The 23175-nt window shown below is 38.0% G+C and overlaps 1 protein-coding gene and 1 long non-coding RNA gene across 2 annotated transcripts in view; one reads left to right on the top strand and one right to left on the bottom strand.

The window, feature by feature from the left end:
- The window catches only part of KCNH1 (potassium voltage-gated channel subfamily H member 1), a 582845-nt gene that overhangs the window by 449866 nt on the left and 109804 nt on the right, over window positions 1-23175 (top strand). The gene's annotated exons all lie outside the window — the stretch shown is intronic.
- Window positions 13883-21283, bottom strand: LOC103103229 (uncharacterized). The gene is made up of 4 exons (XR_461648.2): window positions 21216-21283; window positions 17354-17410; window positions 14273-14449; window positions 13883-14145 (listed from the first exon to the last, which is right to left on the bottom strand). It is a non-coding gene; the product is annotated as an uncharacterized LOC103103229 (long non-coding RNA).

The following is a 23175-nucleotide window of genomic DNA, read 5'->3' as shown; positions in this document are numbered from 1 at the left end:
TCGGAGACAGGTGCTATTAGGATTCCCTTCTTACAGTTGAGGAAAGTAATGTAGGTAGAATAATTGATTTTATTCATCGCACAGCTCTATCCACTTCACCACCTAGCTGCTTTGTAAGCGCTTAGCACAGTGCCTGGCATGTAGGAGGTGCTCAATAAATGTTTATCTTTTTTCTTAAACCTTTACTTTCTGTCTTAGAATGGATACTAAGTATTGGTTCTAAGGCAGAAGAGCTATAAGGTCTAGACAAATTGGAGTTAAATGACTTGACCAGGGTCATGCAGAGAAGTGTCTGAGGTCATATTTGAACCCAGGTCTTCCTGACTCCAGATCTAGCTGTCTATCCACTGAGCCACCTAACACCCCCTGAATAAATATTTGTTGATTTCTTATTCATAAAGAATAGAAAAAGAGGGGGAAAACCAGTTCAACAAAACCAGTCAAAGTATCAATTCTGTCTTATAAATACATAAACCATTTCCACACTCAATCACCCCTCTGGGAACATGCTTATGTAATTACTCTTATGATTCTTTAGGTCTCAGCTATATATTTGTTCACTATTTTTTTTATTATTTAGCTGGTACTTTGCCTTCTGGTTGCTGGCTCATGCCCATATTGGTTTTTGGAGAAGTAGTCTCTGGAGGAAGTTGTCCGTAGCATCACTGTTTCAGAAATTGCTTTGCCAAAATAAGTGTTTAATGAAGACTTTTAGATGAGGAGAATGTTGATGACAGGCAATCAGAGAGAAGAAACAGCCCAACTAATTGTCCCACTGTGTTTGTCTTCTTCTTCTGATCCCTGGGCTCTGGGTTAAGTACCTATCGGCCCATCAAAATGCAGAGTGTCACTTGCTCTGGGGAAGGCATTCTATCAGGCTGAGTTATTCTAATCAAAACCTCCTGGGATGCACTCTTACAATTCTGCTGAACAGTACTGAGTATAGCAGGCTAGGTCTGAGGGCAGAGTTCTGGGTGTCTTAAATGTTATGCAAGCACTTATTAATTGCCTACTTTATGTCAGACACTGTACTAATTGCAAGAAATGCAAAAAAATCTCGATTCTCAGGGTTTTCTGTCTAATGGGGAATACCATATGCAAACAACTATGGACAAACCATGAGCAACCAGGTGGCACAGTGAATAGAACACTGATCCTGGAGTCAGGAAGATCTGAGCTAAAATCTAGTCTCAGATACTTTCTAACTATGTGACCCTGGGTAAGTCACAGAACCCTATTTGCCTCAGTTTCCTCATCTGTGAAATGAACTGGAGAAAGAAATGGCAAACCCCTCTAGTATCTCTGCCAAGAAAACCCCAAATGGGGCAGAAACAGTTGGATATGACTGTAAAAATTGAACAACAAAAATGGACAAACAAGACATAGACAGGATAAACTGGAAAATAATCTCAGAGGGGCAACACCAAGATTAATGAGAACTGAGAAATGTTTTCTGCATAAAATGGAAATTAGCCGAGACTCTTGACAGAGTCCAAAAAAGCCAGTTGGTAGAGAGTAGGAGAGAGAGAATTTCAGGAATGGAGGGTAGCCAGCAAAAATGCCTAGAACCAATAAATGAATGTTTTGACACCTTCTATTAGCACTTTCTTGAGGACTTCATGGAGTCTGAAAAACAGAAGGACCAAAGGGTCACTGCCTTATGACTTAAAGATCATTTAGTATTGGGTTATTTCCTGCTTCACTTGCCTCCCAAGACTCCTTAAAATCACCATTTCTTGATCAATGGTTCTTTTTTTTTCTACATTTCCATCCACCCAGATAACTGAGACTTAAACATTAAGATAAACTAAGCATATGGGCTTGTCCAGAGCAAAGAAGTGAAGGGAACTAGCCAGGATTATCAGGTCACATATACCATTAATCATGACTTGAAGTCTCAGAGTCTTCAGTCTTTTTTTAAAGAAAAGCAAAATGTTCTTCAAGACCTCTGTGGCTATGTCAGAAATTCATGTGGAAATTTTTTATTGAAATAAAAAAAATTTAAAGACCTCTGTAGCTATATTTGTATAAATACCTTAGATATATTCTGTAGCCCCAGAGTTGTTTTTGGTTTGTTTGCTTTTAATGATCTGGCACATCTACTCATTCTTTCTTATTGGTCTTGGAGTTGAGAGAGATGATGAGCAAAAGGATCTTTGCCCTGCAGCTAAAGCAAGATTTCAGAGGACTCTTTTAAATAATTTTAAAAGCTATTTTCCATCTCAACTTAAAAGATATATCTTTTATTTGTTGCCATGAAACACCTCTGGCATGTTTGTAGTCAGGACAGCTAGACATTAGTGGTTGTCACTTATAAGCAATTCACAATATTCTCAAATTATTTCTCTCTATCTTAATCTCTTTCTTCCCTATCTCTTCTCTTTTTCTCCAGTCTTATCTCTCTCAAGTCCTCTTTTAATCATTTTCTCTTTTCTTCTCTCTTCTCTGCCTCTCCTTCCCTCTATTACTCTCTCTCTCTGTCACACACACACACACACACACACACACACACACACACACACACACACCACCACCACCACCACCACCACCACCACCACCACCACCATCATTTTCTTCATAAAAATGGCCAGTCTGGGATACCTACCTATCCAGAATGGAGTGGGCTGTTGTGATTTCCATAGAAACTGTCAAATTGCGACCCAATAGGAGACTCAAAAGTCACAGTTGAGCCTTGTTGATCAGAAAAGAGACCAAGGGACTTTGAATTCTGAGTGGATTCTTTTTTCTTCTTGAAAATACAGCAGAAACATTTTCCTTCCCTTTCTCATCTAGTGGCAATTGGGTTTCTCATGCAAAATGCTGAACTCATGAAAGAACAGGGTGCACTTTTCTTTCTTTTCAAGTTTTTTTTTAATCTTTTTTTTTCTTTCCATGACACAAATGTCAAATTTAGGTAATGAGGTATCAACAACAATATTTTAAAGACCTTTTTCAATATACTAGGAGTTTGAGCTGGACTTGACTAGATTTCCAAGACCATAGCAACAGTCCTTAAAATTTATACTGTAGTCAGAGACAGAATAAATAAGTGAATGACAATTTAATTGAATCATTTGTTAAGCAACGACTATGTGCAAAATAGGCATCTAAGTGGTAAGGTGGATAGATAGTTCTGGGCCTGAAGTCAAGAAGTCTAATCTTCCTCAGTTCAAATCTGATTTAGATACTTACTAGCTGTGTGACCCTAGACAAATCACTTTCCCTCTACCTCAGTTTCTCTATTTATAAAATGAGTTGGAGAAGGAAATGACAAAGCATTCCAATATCTTTTGCCAAAAAATACTTCAATGGAGTCTCAAAGAGTTGGACCTGACTGAAACAACTGAACAACAACAAAACATGTGCAGATCAGAGGCAATTGAATATATACCAAGTAAGGGCAGGTCCAAGAGTCAAGAAGACCAGGGTTCAAGAATTGCTTTCAATGTAATCTATTTGAGTCAGTCACATAACTTTTCAAGTTCCCTAGTAAACTCTCTAAGACTATAAGTTTCTGATCTACATCAGTAAAGGATTTCTGGAAAATTAAATTATTCATCTTGACAAAATAATGTGAAAGATATTTACTAGGGTCTAAGAGTACGAAACCAAAAAATATATGAATCCTTGCTTTTAAAGAGCTTACTGTCTACTGAGGGAATACAACATGTGAACAGATAAGTAAAGACTAGATAGCTGGAGGAGAGAAAGAACTAAGAGCTGGGAAGTGAGAGAAAAGACTAGTGCAGGAAATAAAATATAGACCAGCTAGGTATAGCATTCCCATAAAAATGATGAAGAAGAGTTTGGCAGGGCATGAAAGAACTTCCCCAGAAGATACAGGGAGCTTTTACTATTGACCTGTCCTATCTATATTCGTGAGTAAAAGAAGAAAGAAAACAGTGGCCTGAGGCATTAGAATCTTTTATTTTTCATGGTTCTGTCATCCAAGGAATTTCCCTAACCTGCTTTGGAGAAATTTTTACCATTTTCTCATACTTTTTCAGTCAGAAAGGTGCTCAAAGGCTACCTAATCCAACTCTGATTCTACAAATGAGAAAATTGAAATTCAGGGAGATTAATGACTTGTTGCAACTCAGATCATACTGTTAGAGGTGAGATTTGAACCAAGGTCCTCTTGACTCCAGAATAATTGTATCAGTTTTCACACATTGCTTTGGACAATGCCTAGGAGAGTGCACTATGCAGGTGTTTTGAAGTTGAAGAAGGCCAGTGGTAACACAAAACATACACATACAACATATGCTGTGACTGTAGGGCTGATGAAAACCATCTTTGCCTCATCCAATACATGGTACCAAAGAATGTCAGAACTTGTAGCAAAACCTGTATTTGAACATTATGGACATTACCATATCACAATAGCCTCCTCTCCTGGACTTCTCATACTGGAAGTATACTCAATTCCTGTGGCCTCTTCCTCTAATTGACTGGTTCCTTCTAGAACCTTCATTTTAAAGAAATTACTCAGGCCAACAAAGTCTTCATTTCTCTATGGGATTATCTCTAGATTCTGAAATTTTTTCTATCATACATTCACATGGGTACCTTCTTCCATCCCACTCCCTTTCAACATCCTTTTCTGTGTTTTTTTTCATTAGTATGTGAACTTCTTGAGAGCAAAGAGCATAATTCTTTTTGCTTACATTTGTATTCCGAATATTTAACACCATACCTGTAACATAGTAAGTACTTAATAAATGCTTCTTAATTTGACTTACCTTAACTCTGGGACTCAGTTTCATAATCTGTAAAGTGAGACAATTATACTCCATGATCTCTAAATTTCCTTCCATCTCTAAATTCGTAATAAATCCCTGAGACCATGGTCAAATTTAAACAGTGCTAGACCTCAAAAAACAACCTCTCTACCATCCCTAGGGAGGCACTGCCTCCCTGGCACTCATTATACTGGAAGATGAATGAACAATGATAGATCACAGCATTCATTCCATCTCAGCCAGATGGCATTTATGAAATATCTGAAGGGGAAAGTTTCGTGACTTGTACACTCAATGTCAGTCCTTTAGGCAGCAGAGAGGAAAGCAAAGGCTGGAGAATAAATTGTTTAATTGGGGAAATCATTTCAATGGATAAAGACCAATATATGTAAAGTGCTTTGCAAACCTTAAAGCACTATATAAATGCTATCATATGAAGAAAGACTCCCATTCAGATATTGGTAATAATTTATGTAGAGAGAGTGACAAAGAAGAAGGAAGGAAGGAAGGGAGGGAGGGAGGGAGGAAGGAAGGAAGGAAGGAAGGAAGGAAGGAAGGAAGGAAGGAAGGAAGGAAGGAAGGAAGGAAGGAAGGAAATTTTCTCTCATCTATACTACGTAAGGGTTGAATTTAGATGACTTCTGATAACCTTTCCAACTCTAAAGCTGTGGTCCTATATGAGGAGTTAAAAAAGATGATAGATGGGCAGATACCAGGGTGCTGTAGATTGATTTTCAATTGGCTGTTAGACCATATGGACCTCTAAAATGTTTTCCAACCCTAAGAGTCTATGATTCTAGGAAATCCATAGTAGAGGGTGGTATTCTCTGTGGATTCTCAGAATAAACTTGTTGGCTAACAATTTTTTTAAAAGGTAAACAAAAAACTAGCAAAATATTTACACGATGTTCATGTCAATAATCTCTTGGAGTCTGGATACATAGGAAAGGAATGCATACTACAGTCCCAAGGCCCAGGGTTCTACCCTGGCTCTTTCTGGGCTAATTATTAGATGGTTTCAAAATGTCTCTCACCACCTAGATTGAACCCTTTAAAAAAGTTATACTTGTAGAGTATGAAGCGAGACACTCTCATTGTAAAGTGTGATCATTCTCATTCATTGAAGAAGTAGAACTAAAGCTATATTTATTATCTTATGGCAGCAAGAAGGCAGCCAAAATAGGAGTTTCATGAGAGGGGCTGTCAGCCAGGGAGGACTTGAGGAAGTTTGAAGGAAAAAAAAGTTGGCTTGAAGGAAAGGGTTAAGTGGATGACAATGACAAGCTGATGGCTTAGATTAGTCAAAGCTTTATTATAGGGCCCAACTAAGATGTCTTAGCCTAAATGGCTATGATAGCACCCGTCTTCAAGAAAGCAAGCATTTTAATAGAGGGAATTATCCTCCATCATTTCCTTCTGACAGGAAAAGTCGGCGAGAAGGGATGTTCTTTCCCAGGCAATAGTCAGCAGAGGTTGTCTCCATCCTGATGATTTTGCCCTCGAAAATGAGGACCATCAGCGGAAGCATTCATTAAAACTGGCAGGCCCAGTTGGCTCATCAGTATAAATAGATGAGGTATGCAGGGAATATTGGCCAGAGAATGGAGAGGTGATGAGAAAATGCCCTTTATTGGCTGGTGTTCTCTGTGCGAAATCATTGGATGTCATTGCCAAAGGGGACCTTAGAGGTCAGCTAGCCCAGTTATTCCTCCCCCTGTGTTACAGATGAGGAAACAAGATCAGAAAACGCCAGTAACCTGTCCAAGGTCATAAAGTCAGTAAGTGGAAAAGCCAATACTCAAACCCACTTCTGCCAGTTCTAAATCTAGTGGCCTTTCTTCCACACCATGCTTCCTTAGAAACAAATACAGGAATGGCCCACTTAAGTTAAGTTAAGTTAAACTTCCGGCAAACTTAGCTTTCCAGATTCCAGCTACAGTGAAGGAAATAAGAGGGGGAGACTCCTGGCTGTCCAAAATATATGTCACAAAGCAATGATCTAAAGCTAAGGTCTATAAACTTAATAAGTTTTAAAATATTTTTATAAAAAAATTCAATGCTGGCTATTCCAAAAGTCTTAGCAGAATTTTAAGCTGTCAAAGGCTAAAACTCAACTAAGAGGGGAAACTGAGATAGCTCTGTGGTTTGAGAGCTAGGTTTAGAGACAGGAGGTCCTGGGTTCAAATGTGGCCTCAGATACTTCCTAGCTGTGTAACCCTGGGCAAGTAACTTAATCCCCATTGCTTAGCCTTTACCACTCTTTTGTCTTTGAACCAATACACAGTATTTGTTCTTAGCTAGAAGGTAAGAGTTAAAAAAAAACTCTATTAAGACTTTAGGGACACTATAATTGGTTTCCATAGTAATCCTATGTATTTTAGTTTATGAACTTAAAAACATTACTCTGAAAAGGAGGCTATATTTCCCAGACTGACAAAAGAGTATATGATTCAGGAAAGGTTAAGAACCTATGATTGAAAGCCCCTGTATTTTGTTCCCTAGCAGATGTCCTCAGGTCTTTATTCTTAGGTTATTTTTGATATTTCACATACCAGGTTAGGTTATCTGCTTTCCTGACCTACAGCATATTAGAAATAGTAAACAGGAATGAGGAAGCTAGATTGATCTAGGCAGGTACACTGATAGCAACAAGAGAGATTATTGGCAGATGGCAGATGGACAGTAAGAAGGAAAAGTAACTGAAAAGCAGACATACAGCTAAAACAATATATGGCCATTTAGTGCCAAGTCAATCAGCCCTATAGATTTTAGAGAGCCTAAAATCTATCCCTATATCATCCCTCAGAGAAAGGTATAACTAGAGTCAGCAGACTGATTTCTGAAGATAACATATGGATTCATTCTTCTACCTTAATAGTCATACTATGTCCATAGCAAGATGTTCACAAGGACTCTGAATTGTTAAGAAAATCTTAATTTCTGTCCAACATCCTTTATTTAAAACACTAGGTCAGTGTTTTCTGGGAAAAATTCCATTTCAAGCAATTTATTTTTTAGTTTTAACACATAGAATAGTTTCATCTATGTAGAAATTTTAATTACAATATCAAATAAATGAGGTCCTGCTGTAGTAATATCAGATGGGACACTTGAAATAAAAGTGTCAAACACTACTCTCATTTCTCTTCTATGATTTATCTTTTTTTAAATACAGTTAAACAAGAATAAGCAAGTGTCAAATATAAGGTTCATTAAAAAAACAAACAAACAAACAAACAACCCTTACTTTCCATGTTAGAATCAACTCTGCATGTACCACAGAAGAGTGGTAAGGGCTAGGCAATAGGAGTTAAGTGACTTGTCCAGGGTCACATAGCTAGGAAGTATATGGAGATTTGAACCCAGAACTTCTCTCTAAGCCTGCCTTTCAATCTACTGAGCAACCACACTGCCCCGGTATCATATTAGTTTCTGTAAGAAGAGTCAGTTGTAGTCCCCTATGGCACAGCAGAACAATGCAAATATGGCTCTTAGGACCACTCAGAATAATTGACAAGAGAACAGGATTTAAGGTCTTATGTTAGATGAATAAGTTAGAACAATATAGAGCTCTACTTTCTCTAACACCAAGGTCAGCTTTAAGAGTAGGCTTATGTGGAAAGCCATACAATACTTCTGTGATGTGGCATTATGAAACCTGAAATTTCTCAATGAAAATCCATTCGTTTGGCTTAAAACTTTGGTCTGACTAAAATTCAAATGCTCTAGAAGAAATGACAATTAACCTTTAAGAGTTATTTATAAGATTAGATTTTGATAATTTAGATTACTAGTAGAGAAAACATGAATATCTGGGATTCGTTTGTATAAAGAATCAAGGGTACAAGTGACCAATTTCCTCTACTTCAAAGTCTTGCTCAAGACTAGACTTGAACCCATACTCTTCCTTTCAGAGCCCTCATAAGTACATTTGGGAATAGAGATTCCCTAATAATGTCTCTATTTCCTGAAATCCTTTGCTAGGAGTCTCTTCCAAAGCATCAGGTTTCTTTATAGCTGCCCAAAGGTTGAGAGTTTACTGTGTGTGGATGTTGGGCAAATATTCTTGCCAAGCCTTTGCAGCCATCAGAATGTGAGTCAGTGTAAGTTTATTCCTAACGTAAAAATATCACTAAAACCTGGAGACTGGGAAGTCAGTATTAACAAGGGATTTATACATCACACAAGGGGTTAGACCAGATAACCTTTAAGGTCCTTTCCAGCTCTTGAAAGTCTATGAATACATAAAAATCTTGATTTATGAACTATATGAGTTAGAAGATGATCATTTTAAGAATTGACTTCACCTCTCCCAAAAAGAATTTCTGAATGGATTCAATTTATTAATTATTCCTCATATATAAATTTATGTTTCTATTAATGAAGTTTACCCAGAGTGTCAACCATGCTACCAGAATTGCTCAGATATTAAAGAACTCCATTAAAGAATAAAGTTGACCTAAAGCACTGAGGAGTTAAAAGTATTTGAAGTCTAGGAGAAAGAAGGGATTAAGTACTACCTTCTTTTGTTACCCTCTGGTCAGATTAATTGATTTGTCATTGAAATTCGAACGGAAATAAACATTACAACAAAGTGAATGATTTTTTTAACCCCCAAGCCTTATCACTAAGAGAAGAGTTGTGTAATGAGTTTTTCCTCAAAAACACACTCTCTGAGTTATTTGGTTGTGATTCCTTTCTTTAAGATGTTTGCCTGTGAAATTCCCATCTACATGGTGCCTTTCAGGTCTCTAGAATGGTCTATGGAGTAATAGACTTTTCCAGAGGTAGAACAATGATGAACAGGTCCTGGCTGGCCATCTCTGGTGGAATAGATAATAATTCATGTAAGTGAAATATTTTCCACATATAAAAATATGAATCTGTATATAAATAGAATATTTTATAAATTGAATAAAGAATTCCTTTTTTGGCAGGAGCCCCTAATTATCCTAATTATCCTACCAAGTAAAGGGCACAAACAATGCCTTAAGCCTCAAAAGTTTCACCACTACCACCCTAAGAAATTCTATTTAATTCTTGGTTTGGAAGATCTTTGATCATTTTCATGATAACTTAGCTCGAGGTGAGTTTTGTCCTGTGACATGTTCCTGTTGTTCCTTTTGTTTCTTTAGTGCAATGGTAAGAATGCTGTTTTAGGAGCCAGGAGATCAGGATCCTAGTCCAAGTTCTACCACTAAAAATCTGTATGACCTTGTATTTCACCTCTATAGACTTCTGTTTTTCTCATTTCTAAAATGATATACTCAGAGCAAAAATCTCAAAAGTCCCTTCTGGCTCTAATATTCCATCACATGGAGAGGTGTGTGTGTGTGTGTGCGTGTGTGTGTGTGTGTGTGCATGCGCACATGTACATGTGTGCATGTGTGTGTGTGTATGTGTCCATCCATCCATTTAGCTCAGCACATCATAATTTTGGAAGGGCTAAATAAGAAACAAAACTATGATTTTATCTGTTCAGGTAACTCTCTGAGGAAACTTTCTGTGGCCCTGCAGATTGGTACCTGTCCCACAAATTGTGATCTTATAAAGTTGCCTGGGGCATCAGGAGTTTAAATGATTTCCCAGGGTGATGATATGATAATATATACCAGAGTATTTTAATGCAGGTATATCTGACTCCAGGGAGGATGCTCTAACCATTCCACCACAGGTACCTCTAGGATATAGTAGTAATAGCTCACCTTTATAAAGAGCTTTATGGTTCACAAAGGACTTAGAAGACATTACCTCATGTGTTCCCCCCAGCTGCCTCCTGAGGTAGCTGCTGTGGTTTCCCTCATTTTACAAATATGAAAACTGAAGCTAACATAGGTGATTTGCCCCAGTCACATAGCCAGTAAGTGTCTTCCAAAGTGTGATTCAAATCTAATCAGGATTCAACTCCTGACTCCAAAGCCACTCTACCTTTTTTGCCATTTTGCCTCTCCAGAAAGCATGGTGCTATGAAGACTGGTCACAGTGTCAACACCAAAGGAACTGGTGAATTTATTCTCTTTTATGACCACATTCTATGCCTCTATCTCCAGTCTGCTGATGGTCAGATAGAGGGATCCAGTTAAAAGAGTGGAAATAGTTTATTGAAATATAATGTTGGTTGGATCGAATTAACTTTATCCAAATCAAAGAATCACCTAAAATCCATGTCCTGAAAAGCCCCATTTTATAAGAATGGCACATAGATCATGAAGGCATCATTGCTCTTTGTTCAAACGTACATTCGGGTTCATCTGATCAGTACCAGTCAATCCCCCACGCAAGTTTTGAAATCGTCTGCCTCTCTGGCAATATTTTTTCCTCATAATCCTAGATTTATTGATTTTTTCTTTGTTTATTTTTCTTTTCAAGTTTGAGGAAGTTAGAAGCCTGTAGCCAGAGCAACACAGAGACTTAAGAAGCCTTGATTTTTATTTATTTTTGGTTTTGTTGCTCAGCACACTGGACAGATGCACCCCTCACTGTGACCCTGAAATCAGTTTTGAAAAGCTCCCACTGTCAAGGTAAAGGCCTGCCAGACACTGACTGCCTGAGGCTTTTCTTTTAGTCCAATAGAACCCTTTCCATCCTGACACACAAAAAAATTTGTGTCTATGTATGTATATGCATGTCAATATATGTGTGTGGTATGGACATGTGTGTCTATATGTATTGTCAACATGGAATCTAGAAACCCCATACTTGTAGCCTAGTAAGATCTGATGAACCCCAAGTTTTAGGATTAGCTTGTAAGTTGGAGACCCCAAAGCTTGTACTTGTTCTTGACTGAATAATAGACCCTAAGGTAAAAGACAATCCTAGTTAGGTGGGAGTAAGCATAAGCCAAGTGACTCTTTAGTGTAGTTGGCAGCGTGTCAGTCTTATAAGCTGAAAGTCCTGAGTTCAATCCCCAAAAGGGGGATGTGGTACAATGGGGAAGCTTCTAAGGCAAAAAAAGAGTCACTTGGCATATGCTTAATCCCACCTAACTAGGATTGTCATTTACTTTTGGGTCCATTATTCAGTCTGAAACTGCTAGCCTCAGATTCCCTTCAGGGTGGATTCTCAGGGGAACAGGGAACAAGGACAAGCTTTGGGGTCTCCAACTTACAAGCTAGTCCTGAAACTTGAGGTTCATCAGATCTTACCAGGCTACAAGTTTGGGGTTTCCAGATTCCATGCTGATAGTATACATACAGAATATCTATCTTCACACACACAGAGACACAGATGAACATGCATTTGGAGAGAGAGAACATGGTGTCAGTGGAAAGAGTTGCCATCAAAGCCAGATGGACCTGAGTTTGAGTCTTGCCTTTGACACATATTGCTCATAACCCTGGGAAAGTCTCAATTTCTCATGATGTGAGGCAATTCTTTGAGACTCTCAGTTGTAGAGCATCTTCTATTCTGTACTGGCAGAAGGAGTTTCCTCACCTAGGAGTTCCTATACTAACAAAATCACAGGTCCAGTGTAGAATTGGGAGAGTGTGTCCCAAAAATATTAGTGCAGTTTTAAGATAGTTTAAAACTTCCCTAAGAACTTTGGAACATCCTGTAAATGCACACACACACACACACATGCACACACAGAGTATATGAATATATATGAATGTGTTGATGTATATCTATATGCTTATTCTGTTGTTTAGTAATTTTTTCAGACAGGTCAAATTCTTCATCTTGGGGGTTTTCTTGGTAAAAAAAAGAAAGAAAAAAGCATTCCATTTTCCATTTCCTTCTACAGTTCATTTTACATAAGAAGAAACTGAGGCAGGCAGCAGTTAAGTGACTTGCCCATGGTCACACAACTATTAAGTGTCTAAAACCAAATTTGAACTCAGGTTTTCCTGATTCTAGGTCCAGTGCTTTGCCCACTGTGCCACCAACTGCTCCTATATAATAATAAATGTTGTTTACCTGACCATTAATATGTTCATTTTATAGTTGAGGAAACTGAAGCAGACAGAGGTTAGGTCATTTGCCCAGAATTACACAGCTGGTAAGTTTCTGAGACTGAATTATGTCTTCCTGAATTTGAACTCAAGTCTTCAGGACTCCAAGTCTAGCACTAAATATATGGGACACACCCTATATTTGTGCAAATATATACACAGTTCAGCCTTTCTGTATCTCCTGTCATCAAAAGGAATTTATGTTTTAGAAGTTCTTGTATCAAGTTTGATGCTTTACCTTTAAAAAAGGAAAGAAAATAAAAATAAAAAATAAAGTTATAATAACTGCCCAAAGAAATTTAAAAAGAAAAGAATTCATGTGAGGAAAAGGATTTTTTCTAGTTCTTCTCCTGGACTAGCTTCCTGAGGGCTAGCACTGCATCTCCTAATACAGGGTCATGGTCTTGGAGCTATAAGGCAATATATAGCCTCCATCTGGGGCCAGAGCCTTGAAGCTCCTTGTCTAAAGTCTCCCTTCCATAATCAGCATCCAAGCTGGGATTCCAGACTAGATGTTCACAGTCAAAGCCAGTTTCTTTCATTTTACTCCAATGCTGCTGTCAAATGGAGTCTGAAATTGGTCTCTTTCTTCATTATCATCATCCTCATGGACCCAGATCAGGTATCATATTCCAAATTCAAATCCAGCTTTAGACACTTACTAGCTGTGTGACCCTGGTTAAGCCCCTTGACTCTTTTTGCCTTAGTTTCTTCATCTGTAAAATAAGCTGGAGAAGCACTCCAGTATCTTTGCCAAGAAATGCCCAAATGGGGTCATGAAAAATCAGACATGACTGAAAACACTGGACGAAAAGATCACACTTCTGGTAAGAGTAAGGCAGAGCTAGGTTTGACCCGAAGTCCTCTGTTTCCAAATCCAACAGGTATTCTTCTATACCTTAATGCCTAATTCTAGAAACTCCCAGAGCACAGAGATCCCATCTTACTTGGTTAGACTGTAAGCTCCCAAGGTCAGGGAACATGTCTCCTCCCATGATACTATGTGCTTCCCGAGGGCAGGAATTTCTCACCAAACCTCCCCCTCCCTTTAGACTTTCAGAACAAAAAGACTTCCATTTGCCTGTCAGGATTTAAAATGGCAACCTCAACTGACAGCTTAGCCCTCTTCACAAAACAATGAAATTATTTTTGATGGCTGAAGACAAAAATAAATCTGACTTTGCTCTGTTATTTATTTTAATATTCTCTTTGTGTCAAGAAGGAAAAGATGCTTGTGGAATAGCAGAGAATTCTGCCTTCACCATTGCCACCTATCAATGCCCTTCTTCCTCTGAGCATTGAGTTTTTCTAAAGAATATTCACTGTTTTGAATCCTTTGGTCAAGCAACCTCTTCAGCCTCCCAATTACAGCAGAGTGTCCTTTAGGAGCCTGTTTATATTTCCATACAGCCGTGTTGATTTTTATCAAGTTAAGTTGTCTTCTCTGGGGCCTGTTGGGAATGGGAAGTCAATTTACTCCTGGCAAGACAAATGTGTAATTTTTACCAGAAATACATCTGTTCTAATTCGCAGATGAGATTAAAACAAACAATGACGTTTCCCGGATTTTTAGCTTACTTCATTATGTAAATGGAACTTCTTTCCTGTCTTCAGGCTTTTAAATGGGATGTTTTCAAGGACTACTCCTCCCAGGATAGCTGAGGAATTCAGAGAGGTAGGGTGCTAAGAGCAGAACTCAGCTGTGCAGTTAGTTGGCTGGTTGCCCCTTGTTGGCATGTCTGTACCAGATGTTCTCTAGGACAGAAAAAGAGGCTGTACTTTGGGATAGAAAAAAAAGGAGGGAGGAATTCTATTAGGAATGGTCTTAGGGAGTGCATATTATATGATTATATACTCTTTCAGAGTGCATACTTATATAGGGAAGGTAGAGTCTTTGCTTTAAAAAAAGTTTAAGTTAATCAGAGAAACCAGAGAACAATAAATGAAGAAGGAATGAATGCTCACGTGTTTGTGTATGTATATTACATATATGGTATGTATGATAAATCTTTATATACTCAAACACAAATATAGCAATCAATAATACTAAAATCAATAATAAAATCTTTGAATTTCACATCTTTCTTGAGCTAATCAAAAGAACTGACATTTGATCTAATCCTTTGTCATCTAAATACATAAATCCTTTTTATAATCTTTCCCAAATTCCTCCTCTCTGTTGTTCTGGGAGTCAGGAGATCCCAAGGAAATCCTAGCTTTACTCTTCTTTGATTCCTCATCTATAAAATTCTAGAGTTCATATACAAAGGATCCAGATCCAGATCTGGTCCAATCTCTTCATTTTACAGATGTGGAAACTGATGCCTAGTGTAAAAATTAAAATTAATGTACAATACCTTCAAATATCATATTTTATAAGATTTATTAATGATCTTTAGAAGTAACAAAATAAAACCATGTGCCCATGGCTAATCTACCTGCTCAAACAGCCCGCTCCACCAATGTTTCAACCCAGCAAGGAAAGAAGGCTAAACACAGAACTACACCCAATTTATCTTCTGTCTACATCAGCAAGTAATGACAGTAAGTGAGTGGGCATTTGGGCAATGTAGTTCAAAGGTACAAGATTTCCAATTACACACTAGGGAAATTAGAATTTACCTATATACTTACCACCCAAGTAATAAGCATCAGGGGTATGATTTGAACCCAGGTCTTCCTGACTTTAGAGCCAGAGATCTTTCAATTACACAGGCCATATACATGGAAGAATAAAAATAGAGCTCTGAACTTGGAGTCAGGAAGACTGGAATTCAAATCTTGCCTCAGAAATTTACTTCTTGTGTGAATAATGGGCAAGTTACAAAAGTAAATATAAACTCAAGACCCTAGTAAGCCTCAATTTTCTTGGCTGAATAATGGGAACAATAATTATGTCTACTTCATAGGGTTATAAGAAACAAATGAGATTTCCCATTGAAATGCTTTGGAAATCTTAAAAAGCCATATAAATGCTAGTTTTATTATAATTATTATTATTATCACACAGAGGATGTCTAAGACTCTTCCAGCTTTAAAGCTATGATCCTACACTGTATACTTAACAATATTTAGTCAAATCTCAGAATTGGAAGGGATCTCAAAGGCTGTATAGTCCAATCTGAATGGAACAATGATCCCTTCTATAGACTACCCAAGAAATGGTCATCCAGCCTTTGGTTGAAGACTTCAGGCAAATGAATACTTACTACCTCCTAAGGCATGCTTTCCCATTTTAGATAGCTCTAATGGTTCAGAAGTTTTCCTTACTGCGTGTCTAAATTTTCTTCTCTTTCAATGTTGGCTCTTTCCTCCTCAGTTTACCCCTGTGGTAAGGCAAATCAAGTTGAATCCATCTTCCACAGAGTAGCACTTAAAATCCTAGATGACTGCTATGAGATCTCCTGTGGGTCATTTCCTTTTCAGCCCCAACATCCCCTATTCCTTTGGCTGACCCTCAAATAGCATGATAGACACATGTAGTGCTGTCAGAGAGAAAGAGAGAGAGAGAGAGAGAGAGAGAGAGAGAGAGAGAGAGAGAGAGAGAGAGAGAGAGGAGAGGAGAGGAGAGAGAGAGAGAGTGAGTGTGTTCTACTTCCCAAGACAGCCAGTTCCTCATCTGGATAGCTTCAAATTTCTTATACTTATGAGATTCTTTGAATCTTCTCCTTATATCAAATTGAAGTGTGTAGTGAGGGAGTATAGTGGATAGACTACTAAATTTGGAGTCAGAAAGTCTTGAGTTAGAATTTTGTGTCAGAATTAGAATTTTGTGTCACCCTGGGGTGGTCACTTAACCTCTGTTTGTCTCAGTTTGGATAATAATAGTGCCTACCTCCCAGGGGTGTTGTAAGGATGAAATGAGAGGATAATATGCCTCTGACATATAAATGTTAGCTATTATGCTAACAATTACTCCTACACTATGACTAGTGGTGCCACCCTAGACTCTTTATAAGCCTCAATTTCCTCATCTATAAAATGAGTTTAATAATACCACCTACCTCCCAGAGTTATTGTGGAGATCAAAAGAAAAAATAATTGTAAAGTGCTTAGCACAGTGCCCATCCCATGTGCAAATGTTAGCTAGATATTAATTACTACTTCTACTACTACTATTACTACTATTGCTACTTCTACTACTATTACTACTACTACTACTACTACTACTACTACTTTTACTACTTCTACTACTACTACTATTGCTACTACTACTTCTACTACTACTACTACTTCTACTACTACTACTTCTACTACTACTACTACTTCTACTACTACTACTGTTGCTACTTCTACTACCACTACTACTATTACTACTTTTACTACTTTTACTACTACTACTACTATTGCTACTACTACTTCTACTACTACTACTATTGCTACTTCTACTACTATTACTACTACTACTTCTACTACTATTACTATTACTACTTTTACTACTTCTACTACTACTACTACTTCTACTACTACTACTACTTCTACTACTACTGCTGCTGCTGCTACTACTACTACTACTACTACTACTACTACCACTACTACCACCACTACTACTACTACTACTACTACTACTACTACTACTACTACTAGCTATGTGACCCCAGGCACTTCTATAAGCCTCAGTTTCCTCATATATAAAATTAGAGTAATAATAGCACCTACCTCACCCTCATCCATCCTGGGAGCTACATTCCAGAGACATCTGGGATAGTTAAAAATCTGTGAAGTAGCAGTATTATATTTATTTTATTATTTACATATATTTTAAGGCTTTATAAACCCTTCCCACTCTCCTATAAACCTTTTCTGCGCTCTTATTAGCCTACAGTCACTCAGCCAATCAGAGCCCAGGATACAGAAAACAGCACTGTGGTTGGTTGCTTTTCATTCCATCAGCCAATAGTTTGCCACAAAATCCCACACTATAGCAGAAATTCGGCAATACAGAATTAAATATATATTTTTAAAAAACCCGTGATACAGTGAAGCCGAAATAAGTGAACCATGATATAGCAAGGGAAACTGTATGTGTAAGGTCCTTTGACAACCTTAAAGAGCTAAATTAAAGTTAGATATTATGATGATGATCTCAGATCCCTTCCCCTCCTGGTTGACATTTCCTAGACAGTTTCCTGATTGTCAGTGTCACTCCTAGAAGGTAATACCTAGAACTGAACATAGTTCTTTAGATGTAGTCTGGCCATGTCACAGTATAGTAGGACTTCTCTGTGTTTATCTTCTCTGGAAGCAGGAGTATATTAGAATCAGTTCTAACTGACTCAAGAGAGTCAATTGTTAAATTTTATCTGGGTACATATATGCCTTAGAAAACAACAAACACTCCAAACTGAAGCTCAAATTATTGTCTTCTTGATTGCTTTGATTTAAGAAAATAATGGATAAAATGTTAGTAATTCAGATTTAAAATTTTAAAGTATGCCTGGGTATAATATTTCCCCCCTGGAGAGCTGATTGTTAAACGTTTACCAACATATCACTGCTTGGAAGTGAAAATGATATAATCAACTATTTATGGATTGAAATGTCTGAATTTTTCTTGCGTTTGATCATTATTGTCATATACTATTCTGTTCATGTTAGTGTGTCTGACTTAGAATGTTACCTCCAGAAGGACAAGAACTATGTCCCTAAAGGAATAAGGTCTTAAAATAAGTGTGCTCTCCTATATCTCTGGAAATTATTAGTATTCCTAGCATAAATACTGTAATTTGCCTTTATATTAAATGAGATACACTGAGTAGTAGTAGTAGTAGTAGTAGTAGTAGTAGTAGTAGTAGTAGTAGTGATGATGATGAGGATGATTGTGATGATGGCAAATTTTGTAATATCCTAGAGAATTCAACAAAGAAATTGTACTAGAATAGCCACATCATTACAAAAAGAATTGACCACAACCACTGATTGTAGTACTGATCCACAGATATTTTTCATATAAATTTTTGTTTTTTCTTTTAGTAAGCATTTGTGCTCTCTCTATCCTTCTAGTTCCCCAACAACTGAATAAAAAGAAAAGGAAAATGCTGATAACTGATACAAATAGTCAAAGAAATAACAACAATAATAGTATCAACAGATAACACTGTAAGGCTTTCCAGACACTTTACTAATATTATCTCAATTTATCCTCACATCAAATTCTTTCATTGACTGGGTCCAAAACCATAGGTTTCATTCTACCTCTTGAATCTATCATTTCCTTGTCAGGAAGAAAGGTAGCATTGCTTCTGTTTTAATGTTCTGGAATTATGATCCATAGGAATTTAAGAATAACATTTTTAATAGATGTCATTATCATCTTGGAAAAACACAAAACCACTAAAGTAGTCATAAAACCACATCTTTAATCAGGATAAAAGACAAGTTCTTAATAATCAGCTGCCTCACAGTGTCAAGCAACCAAAAACTACACAGAGCCCAAGGCTCTGGGACTCTGGTAACAGTGTCTCTGAGAGAAACTTGCCAAAGATGATTCTCCAAAGAACAATAGAACATAAGGATCTTATATATATTTTGGGGAATTAAGAAGAGCAAACATACACTGAAAAGTTGTAATCAGGCTTGGGAAAGAGGCTGTAGCCAGAAGCTGGGGTACCAGGGAGTGGTCTACTACAACAGATACAAAGGGATGGTTCCTGCTCAGAGGTTGGTTTTCTTGGGTATGAATCTCTGATACTATGGGGGAAACTTCTAAGACAAAAAGGGTGATTGAGTATTTGAGCATTTCTTCAATATTCTTCAATATTCCTATTCAGATCACTTAATGGGCACTTGGTGATCCCTTGTTCAGACTAAGACAAAGTCAGTTTGGGACTTCCCCTAAAGGCAAGTTTCAAAAAGCACTTAATTCTATAAAGAAATCATTATTTCTACCTGCCCCAAAGTCCAAAACAACATTAAATATATGAGAATAATAGTCAAGATAGAGACTTGTCCTTGAGTTGTCTCCTTCTGAACGCCAACAAAAGGATGAAGATATAGTAGTGATAAATCAACAACTGACAGCAGTTTTTTAATTCTTCTCCTTCTGTTTTAGAATTTCTACTAAGTACTGTTTCCAAGGCAGAACAGTGGTAAGAACTAGGTGGCTTGTCCAGGATCACATAGATAGGAAGTGTCTAAGGGCAGATTTGAACCCAGGACTTCCTGTCTCAACACCTGGCTGTCTATCCACTGAGCTACCTAGAAACCCCTGGGATATAACATCTTAAGGTTTGCAAAGAGCCTTACATAGGTTGTCTCATTTAATTATCATGACAACCCTGGAAGTAAAATACTAAGATTCTACCATCCAAGATATTAACTAAGACTCAAGAGAAATAAGTCAAATTGATGCTGTGGGAAAAGGGTTGAATTTGAAGTTAGACCACATAGATTCAAGTCTCTATTCTGCCATTTATCGGGTGTTAAACCTTGGGAAAAGTCCCATATTCCCTTGCTAGTAGGATAGCAATATTGGGAATATTAAGAAAAGTTACCTCTGGACCTCAGTTTCCTTATCTGTAAAATGAAAGGATTGTACTAGATAACCATTGAGGACCCTTCCAACTCTAAATTTATGTCTTGGCTGTGGTCAAACAAGCACATGCCTGAGGGAAGATCCAAAGGAGAATTCTAAATTCTTACTTCTGTCTTAGATTCAATACTATGTACAGTATTGGCTCCAAGGCAGATGAATGGTAAAGGCTAGGCAATGGGGTTAAGTGATTTGCCCACGGTCACACAGCTGGGAAGTATCTGAAGTCAGATTTGAACCTAGGACCTCCCAGGCCTGGCTCTCAATTCCCTGAGACACCCAGCTGCCCCCCAAGCCCAACATTTTTGCCACTAACCCACACTGCCTTTTCAATTTCCATCCCCCCTCCCAATGCATTGTCATGGTTGTGGTAATATATGCAAGAAATAACAAGGTTTGGAAATACTCTTTGGTCTCTAAACAGAATATTTTCCTCTTTGTGACCATTACAGAACCTTGTGGGGATCCAACTCACAAGCCTCATTAGCATCATTCTGTAAGTACTGAGTAACATTTGATTGATTGACTGATAGTGGGATGGGGGAAGAAGGAGGGGGAAAATTCCCATTAGACCTTAAGTCACCAGGAGAGGCCTAGACCATTCACTGATTGCTGAACAGGATAGAAATAGGACTGTATGAAGTCAGGGCAAGCTTGTTATCATCCTACTCAAGCCACAGAATCAGTGTTCAAAATTAAGACCAAAGGCTTCTCCAAGCATTTCTGCATTCTAATTCACCCAGATAGAAAATCCATTTACTTAAGGGACACTTTAGTTCCCAGAACAAAGGACAATTAAATATTGATTCAAACTAGCCCCTTGTCTTCAGTCTTTCTTTTAAAATTCAGAATCGAATCTATGTTCATACATGTTATTAACAACAAAAATGAAAAAGAAAATTAATCTCAAGGTGGTAGGTAATTTTTGTCATTTGGGGCTTTGGGGGTTGAAGGAAAGCATATGACAAAATGAAAAGTCATTCTCATAACCAGAGTAATCCTTGAGTATGACCAGCCTCCTCTTCCTCCTCCTCCTCTTCCTCCTCCTCATCCTCCTCTCCTCCTCCTCGTCCTCCTCCTCCTCCTCCTCCTCGTCCTCCTCTCCTCCTCCTCGTCCTCCTCCTCTTTCTCCTCTCCTCCTCCTCTTCCTCCTCCTCTTCTTCTTCCTCCTCCTCCTCTTCCTTTTCCTTCTCCTTCTCCTCCTCCTCTTCCTTCTTTTTCCTTTTGCACTTTTATACATTTTAAAATTTGATTCTTGTCACAGGTGTGCTGGTAAAATTTTAACAATTGGGTGTCTGGAAGAAAAATGAATAAATGCAAGTGGGACACATTTTTAAGTCTAATCTTCATTAGTAATATTTTCTTTGTCACTTCCCACCCCCATCCTTTATTGAAGATGCCCACCTTCTTAAGTTTATACAATCAACAAAGTAAATTGAGCTCTGATTTACAGAATTTGTCAACTTCCAAGGTGTAAATACTGACACTGAAAATTTAATAATCAATTCTCCCCAGTAGGCTGATTCCAGGACACTCACTTGTAATCAAACTGCACTTATCATGGACTTGCATTAGATATTGGGGAAAATATAGAAAAAAGTCCCCTTATTCTTAGAGTTCCCCATCTATTTGGAGGAGTTGGGCAGGAGGGGGAATTTAGTATTTGCCCTTGGAACACTTTTCCCATCAACCTTCCCAGTCTAATGTCAGAGTCATAGATTTTGTTCTTCAGGAACACTGAGTTTTATGAGGAAACGGTCCTTTGAAGTCAAGGAAATCCTAATTTGATGGAGATGTTGTGTCAATGCTTAGCCATCTCTAAGGCTCACAGGAAAGGCAGCAATAACAGCACACACAAAGAATAAGGGCATTGAACAAAGTAAATTATCAATAAGTGAGTTGGCTGTATCCACTGCATAGGGAGATAACCAGAACAATTAGAAGACCTTGAGATTCTAGAGTGAGTAAGCCCTGGCAAAAACAGTTTCTTTCCCTTTGTATAAAGTGACTTTAAAGTCAAAGGGTCTATCTGAGAGTGTTAGACCAGGCCAGGATAAGAGAACAACAACAGACCTCATATGATACCCTACATTGCCTATAAAATAGGAGAGACACTGTGCAGAACTGCATTCAAGAGAAATACTTTAAAATGAAATAATTAGTAGTGAACTCAAATGGGCAAGCAACATTGTTGTTTTGTGATTCCCAGCAATGAAGAAGCCTGCCTAATTAGTCCTAGGCTAACAAGAATCACAAATAAGGCTCTCATGGGAAGTTTTTCAAAAAAATTTCATTTAAGATTTTGTCTTCTGACAAAATGGAATTGTTCTAATGAATATAATTTTTCCTTCCCACAATGCCTTACTTGCCTCTCCTCACCCTACATCAAATCCAGAGAACACTCATATAACTACGAGCCCCTATTGAGTTTAGGACCCATCTGAATGATTCCATATGGCACCATTTGCAATATCCATCCTCCCTACATTTGGCCACTACCATGGAGAGCAATGAGGATATTGGCAGAAAAGAGGTCTCCAATTGGTAGGATATTTTTTTAAAGGTCCAATTAGTCAATAGGCATTTATTAATTACTTGCTCTGTGTCAGAAACAATGCTAAGGTCCAAGGGACACAAGGAAAGGCAAAACTAGTTCCTGAAGCCCAAAGAGTTCACATTTTTTTAAACCTTCCCTTCCCTCTCGGAATCAATACTGGGTATTGGCTCTAAGGCAGAAGAATGGTTAAGGCTAGGCAATGGGGGTTAAGTGACATGCCCAGGGTCACACAGCTGGGAAGAATCTGAGGCCAGATTTGAACCTAGAACCTCCTGCCTCTAGGTCTGACTCTCAATCCACTGAGCCACCCAGCTGTCCCCAAAGAGTTCACATTATATTGGTATTGACTAAAAGCAGGCACAGGCTGGTGTATGAATGGTGGTAAGGCAAAGT

Source organism: Monodelphis domestica, chromosome 2, assembly GCF_027887165.1.
Source record: "Monodelphis domestica isolate mMonDom1 chromosome 2, mMonDom1.pri, whole genome shotgun sequence".
Classification (NCBI taxonomy): Eukaryota; Metazoa; Chordata; class Mammalia; order Didelphimorphia; family Didelphidae; genus Monodelphis; species Monodelphis domestica.
The sequence above is the reverse complement of the archived record's forward strand: the minus strand, read 5'-3'. Positions and strand labels throughout refer to the sequence as shown.